Raw genomic sequence first — 8,721 nt, forward strand, 5'->3', positions numbered from 1 at the left:
ATTGAGGATTGAGGATTGAGGATTGACGATTGAAGATTGAGGATTGGGTATTGAGGATTGAAGAATGAGGATTGAGGATTGAGGATTGAGGTTTGAGTATTGAAGATTGAGTATTCAGGATTGAAGATTGACGATTGAGCATTGAGGATTGAAGATTGAGGATTCGGTATTGAGGATAGAAGAATGAGGATTGAGGAGTGAGGACTGGGGATTCAGGATTGCAAATTGAGTATTGAGGATTGAAGATTGAGGACTGAGGATTGAGGATTGAAGATTGACGAATGAGGATTGAGGATTGAGGATTGAGGATTGAGGATTGAGGATTGAGGATTGAAGATTGAGGATTGGGTATTGAGGATTGAAGAATGAGGATTGAGGATTGAGGATTGAGGATTGAGGATTGAGGATTGAGGATTGAGGATTGAGGATTGAAGATTGAGGATTGGGTATTGAGGATTGAAGAATGAGGATTGAGTATTCAGTATTGAGGATTGAGGATTGAAGATTGAGGATTGAGGAGGGAGTATTGAAGATTGAGGATTTGGGACTGAGGATTGAAGATTGAGGATTGAGGATTGAGGATTGAGGATTGAGGATTGAGGGTTAAGGATTGAAGATTGAGGATTGGGTATTGAGGATTGAAGAATGAGGATTGAAGATTGAGGATTGAGGATTGAGTATTGAAGATTGAGTATTCAGGATTGAAGATTGACGATTGAGGATTGAGGATTGAAGATTGAGGATTCGGTATTGAGGATTGAAGAATGAGGATTGAGGAGTGAGGACTGAGGATTGAGGATTGCAGATTGAGTATTGAGGATTGAAGATTGAGGACTGAGGATTGAGGATTGAGGATTGACGATTGAGGATTGAGGATTGAGGATTGAGGATTGAGGATTGAAGGTTGAGGATTCCGTATTGAGGATAGAACATTGAGGATTGAGGATTGAGTTTTGAGGATTGAGGATTGAGGATTGAAGATTGAATATTGATGATTGAAGATTGAGGATCGAGGATTGAGCGTTGTGGATTGAGGACGAGGACTGAGGGTTGAGTATTGATGTTTGAGGTCTGAGGATTGAGGAATGAGGATTGAGAATTGAGGGTTGAGGATTGAGGATTGAAGATTGAGGATTGGGTGTTGAGGATTGAATAATGAGGATTGAGGATTGAGGATTGAGGATTGAGGATTGAGGATTCAGGATTGGCGATTGAAGATTGAGGATTGGGTATTGAGGATTGAAGAATGAGGATTGAGGATTGAGGATTGAGGTTTGAGTATTGAAGATTGAGTATTCAGGATTGAAGATTGACGATTGAGCATTGATGATTGAAGATTGAGGATTCGGTATTGAGGATTGAAGAATGAGGATTGAGGTGTGAGGACTGGGGATTCAGGATTGCAAATTGAGTATTGAGGATTGAAGATTGAGGACTGAGGATTGAGGATTGAAGATTGACGAATGAGGATTGAGGATTGAGGATTGAGGATTGAGGATTGAAGGTTGAGGATTCCGTATTGAGGATAGAACATTGAGGATTGAGGATTGAGTATTGAGGATTGAGGATTGAGGATTGAAGATTGAATATTGATGATTGAAGATTGAGGATCGAGGATTGAGCGTTGTGGATTGAGGACGAGGACTGAGGGTTGAGTATTGATGTTTGAGGTCTGAGGATTGAGGAATGAGGATTGAGAATTGAGGGTTGAGGATTGAGGATTGAAGATTGAGGATTGGGTGTTGAGGATTGAAGAATGAGGATTGAGGATTGAGGATTGAGGATTGAAGATTGAGTATTGAGGATTGAAGATTGAGGATTGAGGATTGAGGATTGAGGATTGAGGATTGAGGATTGAGGATTGCGGATAGAAGGTTGAGGATTGGGTATTGCGGTTTGAACATTGAGGATTGAGGATTGAGGATTGAGGATTGAGGATTGAGGATTGAGAATTGAGGATTGAAGATTGAGGATTGAAGATTGAGGATTGGGTATTGAGGATTGAAGAATGAGGATTGAGGATTGAAGATTGAGGATTGGGTATTGAGGATTGAAGAATGAGGATTGAGGATTGAGGATTGAGGATTGAGGATTGAGGATTGAAGACTGAGTATTGAGGATTGAAGATTGAGGATTGAGGAGTGAGTATTGAAGATTGAGGATTTGGTACTGAGGATTGAAGATTGAGGATTGAGGATTGAGGATTGAGGATTGAGGATTGAGGATTGACGATTGAAGATTGAGGATTGGGTATTGAGGATTGAAGAATGAGGATTGAGGATTGAGGATTGAGGTTTGAGTATTGAAGATTGAGTATTCAGGATTGAAGATTGACGATTGAGCATTGAGGATTGAAGATTGAGGATTCGGTATTGAGGATAGAAGAATGAGGATTGAGGAGTGAGGACTGGGGATTCAGGATTGCAAATTGAGTATTGAGGATTGAAGATTGAGGACTGAGGATTGAGGATTGAAGATTGACGAATGAGGATTGAGGATTGAGGATTGAGGATTGAGGATTGAGGATTGAGGATTGAAGATTGAGGATTGGGTATTGAGGATTGAAGAATGAGGATTGAGGATTGAGGATTGAGGATTGAGGATTGAGGATTGAGGATTGAGGATTGAAGATTGAGGATTGGGTATTGAGGATTGAAGAATGAGGATTGAGTATTCAGTATTGAGGATTGAGGATTGAAGATTGAGGATTGAGGAGTGAGTATTGAAGATTGAGGATTTGGGACTGAGGATTGAAGATTGAGGATTGAGGATTGAGGATTGAGGATTGAGGATTGAGGGTTAAGGATTGAAGATTGAGGATTGGGTATTGAGGATTGAAGAATGAGGATTGAAGATTGAGGGTTGAGGATTGAGTATTGAAGATTGAGTATTCAGGATTGAAGATTGACGATTGAGGATTGAGGATTGAAGATTGAGGATTCGGTATTGAGGATTGAAGAATGAGGATTGAGGAGTGAGGACTGAGGATTGAGGATTGCAGATTGAGTATTGAGGATTGAAGATTGAGGACTGAGGATTGAGGATTGAGGATTGACGATTGAGGATTGAGGATTGAGGATTGAGGATTGAGGATTGAAGGTTGAGGATTCCGTATTGAGGATAGAACATTGAGGATTGAGGATTGAGTATTGAGGATTGAGGATTGAGGATTGAAGATTGAATATTGATGATTGAAGATTGAGGATCGAGGATTGAGCGTTGTGGATTGAGGACGAGGACTGAGGGTTGAGTATTGATGTTTGAGGTCTGAGGATTGAGGAATGAGGATTGTGAATTGAGGGTTGAGGATTGAGGATTGAAGATTGAGGATTGGGTGTTGAGGATTGAATAATGAGGATTGAGGATTGAGGATTGAGGATTGAGGATTGAGGATTGAGGATTGGCGATTGAAGATTGAGGATTGGGTATTGAGGATTGAAGAATGAGGATTGAGGATTGAGGATTGAGGTTTGAGTATTGAAGATTGAGTATTCAGGATTGAAGATTGACGATTGAGCATTGAGGATTGAAGATTGAGGATTCGGTATTGAGGATTGAAGAATGAGGATTGAGGAGTGATGACTGGGGATTCAGGATTGCAAATTGAGTATTGAGGATTGAAGATTGAGGACTGAGGATTGAGGATTGAAGATTGACGAATGAGGATTGAGGATTGAGGATTGAGGATTGAGGATTGAAGGTTGAGGATTCCGTATTGAGGATAGAACATTGAGGATTGAGGATTGAGTATTGAGGATTGAGGATTGAGGATTGAAGATTGAATATTGATGATTGAAGATTGAGGATCGAGGATTGAGCGTTGTGGATTGAGGACGAGGACTGAGGGTTGAGTATTGATGTTTGAGGTCTGAGGATTGAGGAATGAGGATTGAGAATTGAGGGTTGAGGATTGAGGATTGAAGATTGAGGATTGGGTGTTGAGGATTGAAGAATGAGGATTGAGGATTGAGGATTGAGGATTGAAGATTGAGTATTGAGGATTGAAGATTGAGGATTGAGGATTGAGGATTGAGGATTGAGGATTGAGGATTGAGGATTGCGGATAGAAGGTTGAGGATTGGGTATTGCGGTTTGAACATTGAGGATTGAGGATTGAGGATTGAGGATTGAGGATTGAGGATTGAGAATTGAGGATTGAAGATTGAGGATTGAAGATTGAGGATTGGGTATTGAGGATTGAAGAATGAGGATTGAGGATTGAGGATTGCGGGTTGAGGATTGAGGATTGAAGACTGAGTATTGAGGATTGAAGATTGAGGATTGAGGAGTGAGTATTGAAGATTGAGGATTTGGGACTGAGGATTGAAGATTGAGGATTGAGGATTGAGGATTGAGGATTGAGGATTGAGGATTGAGGATTGAGGATTGAGGATTGGGTATTGAGGATTGAAGAATGAGGATTGAGGATTGAGGATTGAGGATTGAGTATTGAAGATTGAGTATTCAGGATTGAAGATTGACGATTGAGTATTGATGATTGAGGATTGAGGGTTGAGGATTGATGATTGAGGATTGAAGTTCGAGTATTGAGGATTGAAGATTGAGGATTGAGGATTGAGGATTGAGGTTTGAGGATTGAAGATTAAGGATTGAGGTTTGAGGATTGAGGATTGAGGATTGAAGATTGAGGATTGGGTATTGAGGATTGAAGAATGAGGATTGAGTATTGAGTATTGAGGATTGAGCATTGACGATTGAGTATTGAGGATTGAAGATTGACGATTGAGGATTGAGGATTGAGGATTGAGGATTGAGGATTGAGTATTGAGGATTGAAGATTGAGTATTGAGTATTGAAGATTGAGGATTGAGGAATGAGGATTGAGGATTGAGGATTGAAGATTGCGTACTGAGGGTTGAAGATTAAGATTGAGGATTGAGGATTGAGGATTGAGGATTGAGGTTTGAGGATTGAAGATTGAGGATTGCGTATTGAGGATAGAACATTGAGGATTGAGGATTGAGTATTGAGGATTGAGGATTGAGGATTGAAGGTTGAATATTGATGATTGAATATTGAGGATCGAGGATTGAGTGTTGTGGATTGAGGACGAGGACTGAGGGTAGAGTATTGATGTTTAAGGTCTGAGGATTGAGGATTGAGGATTGAGAATTGAGGATTGAGGATTGTGGATTGAAGATTGAGGATTGGGTGTTGAGGATTGAAGAATGAGGATTGAGGATTGAGGATTGAGTATTGAGGATTGAAGGTTGAGTATTGAGGATTGAAGATTGAGTATTGAGGATTGAGGATTGAGGATTGAGGATTGAGGATTGCGGATAGAAGATTGAGGATTGGGTATTGCGGATTGAACATTGAGGATTGAGGGTTGAGGATTGAGGATTGAGGATTGAGGACTGAAGATTGAATATTGATGATTGAAGATTGAGGATTGAGGATTGATGGTTGTGGATTGAGGACGGGGACTGAGGGTTGACTATTGCTGTTTGAGGTGTGAGGATTGAGGATTGAGGATTGAGAATTGAGGATTGAGGATTGAGGATTGAAGATTGAGGATTGGGTGTTGAGGATTGAAGAATGAGGATTGAGGATTGAGGATTGACGAATGAGGATTGAGGATTGAGGATTGAGGATTGAGGATTGAATGTTGAGGATTGCGTATTGAGGATAGAACATTGAGGATAGAGGATTGAGTATTGAGGATTGAGGATTGAGGATTGAAGATTGAGTATTGATGATTGAAGATTGAGGATCGAGGATTGAGCGTTGTGGATTGAGGACGAGGACTGAGGGTTGAGTATTGATGTTTGAGGTCTGAGGATTGAGGCATGAGGATTGAGGAGTGAAGACTGAGGATTCAGGATTGCAGATTGAGTATTGAGGATTGAAGATTGAGGACTGAGGATTGAGGATTGAGGATTGACGAATGAGGATTGAGGATTGAGGATTGAAGATTGACGAATGAGGATTGAGGATTGAGGATTGAGGATTGAGGATTGAGGATTGAGGATTGAAGATTGAGGATTGGGTATTGAGGATTGAAGAATGAGGATTGAGGATTGAGGATTGAGGATTGAGGATTGAGGATTGAGGATTGAGGATTGAAGATTGAGGATTGGGTATTGAGGATTGAAGAATGAGGATTGAGTATTCAGTATTGAGGATTGAGGATTGAAGATTGAGGATTGAGGAGTGAGTATTGAAGATTGAGGATTTGGGACTGAGGATTGAAGATTGAGGATTGAGGATTGAGGATTGAGGATTGAAGATTGAGGGTTAAGGATTGAAGATTGAGGATTGGGTATTGAGGATTGAAGAATGAGGATTGAAGATTGAGGATTGAGGATTGAGTATTGAAGATTGAGTATTCAGGATTGAAGATTGACGATTGAGGATTGAGGATTGAAGATTGAGGATTCGGTATTGAGGATTGAAGAATGAGGATTGAGGAGTGAGGACTGAGGATTGAGGATTGCAGATTGAGTATTGAGGATTGAAGATTGAGGACTGAGGATTGAGGATTGAGGATTGACGATTGAGGATTGAGGATTGAGGATTGAGGATTGAGGATTGAGGATTGAAGGTTGAGGATTCCGTATTGAGGATAGAACATTGAGGATTGAGGATTGAGTATTGAGGATTGAGGATTGAGGATTGAAGATTGAATATTGATGATTGAAGATTGAGGATCGAGGATTGAGCGTTGTGGATTGAGGACGAGGACTGAGGGTTGAGTATTGATGTTTGAGGTCTGAGGATTGAGGAATGAGGATTGAGAATTGAGGGTTGAGGATTGAGGACTGAAGATTGAGGATTGGGTGTTGAGGATTGAAGAATGAGGATTGAGGATTGAGGATTGAGGATTGAGGATTGAGGATTGAGGATTGAGGATTGAGGATTGGCGATTGAAGATTGAGGATTGGGTATTGAGGATTGAAGAATGAGGATTGAGGATTGAGGATTGAGGTTTGAGTATTGAAGATTGAGTATTCAGGATTGAAGATTGACGATTGAGCATTGAGGATTGAAGATTGAGGATTCGGTATTGAGGATTGAAGAATGAGGATTGAGGAGTGAGGACTGGGGATTCAGGATTGCAAATTGAGTATTGAGGATTGAAGATTGAGGACTGAGGATTGAGGATTGAAGATTGACGAATGAGGATTGAGGATTGAGGATTGAGGATTGAGGATTGAAGGTTGAGGATTCCGTATTGAGGATAGAACATTGAGGATTGAGGATTGAGTATTGAGGATTGAGGATTGAGGATTGACGATTGAATATTGATGATTGAAGATTGAGGATCGAGGATTGAGCGTTGTGGATTGAGGACGAGGACTGAGGGTTGAGTATTGATGTTTGAGGTCTGAGGATTGAGGAATGAGGATTGAGAATTGAGGGTTGAGGATTGAGGATTGAAGATTGAGGATTGGGTGTTGAGGATTGAAGAATGAGGATTGAGGATTGAGGATTGAGGATTGAAGATTGAGTATTGAGGATTGAAGATTGAGGATTGAGGATTGAGGATTGAGGATTGAGGATTGAGGATTGAGGATTGCGGATAGAAGGTTGAGGATTGGGTATTGCGGTTTGAACATTGAGGATTGAGGATTGAGGATTGAGGATTGAGGATTGAGGATTGAGAATTGAGGATTGAAGATTGAGGATTGAAGATTGGGGATTGGGTATTGAGGATTGAAGAATGAGGATTGAGGATTGAGGATTGCGGGTTGAGGATTGGGGATTGAAGACTGAGTATTGAGGATTGAAGATTGAGGATTGAGGAGTGAGTATTGAAGATTGAGGATTTGGGACTGAGGATTGAAGATTGAGGATTGAGGATTGAGGATTGAGGATTGAGGATTGAGGATTGAGGATTGAGGATTGAGGATTGGGTATTGAGGATTGAAGAATGAGGATTGAGAATTGAGGATTGAGGATTGAGTATTGAAGATTGAGTATTCAGGATTGAAGATTGACGATTGAGTATTGATGATTGAGGATTGAGGGTTGAGGATTGATGATTGAGGATTGAAGTTCGAGTATTGAGGATTGAAGATTGAGGATTGAGGATTGAGGATTGAGGTTTGAGGATTGAAGATTAAGGATTGAGGATTGAGGATTGAGGATTGAGGATTGAAGATTGAGGATTGGGTATTGAGGATTGAAGAATGAGGATTGAGTATTGAGTATTGAGGATTGAGCATTGACGATTGAGTATTGAGGATTGAAGATTGACGATTGAGGATTGAGGATTGAGGATTGAGGATTGAGGATTGAGTATTGAGGATTGAAGATTGAGTATTGAGTATTGAAGATTGAGGATTGAGGAATGAGGATTGAGGATTGAGGATTGAAGATTGCGTACTGAGGGTTGAAGATTAAGATTGAGGATTGAGGATTGAGGATTGAGGATTGAGGTTTGAGGATTGAAGATTGAGGATTGCGTATTGAGGATAGAACATTGAGGATTGAGGATTGAGTATTGAGGATTGAGGATTGAGGATTGAAGGTTGAATATTGATGATTGAAGATTGAGGATCGAGGATTGAGTGTTGTGGATTGAGGACGAGGACTGAGGGTAGAGTATTGATGTTTAAGGTCTGAGGATTGAGGATTGAGGATTGAGAATTGAGGATTGAGGATTGAGGATTGAAGATTGAGGATTGGGTGTTGAGGATTGAAGAATGAGGATTGAGGATTGAGGATTGAGTATTGAGGATTGAAGGTTGAGTATTG

Source organism: Calliopsis andreniformis, unplaced genomic scaffold (assembly GCF_051401765.1).
Source record: "Calliopsis andreniformis isolate RMS-2024a unplaced genomic scaffold, iyCalAndr_principal scaffold0035, whole genome shotgun sequence".
Taxonomy (NCBI): Eukaryota; Metazoa; Arthropoda; class Insecta; order Hymenoptera; family Andrenidae; genus Calliopsis; species Calliopsis andreniformis.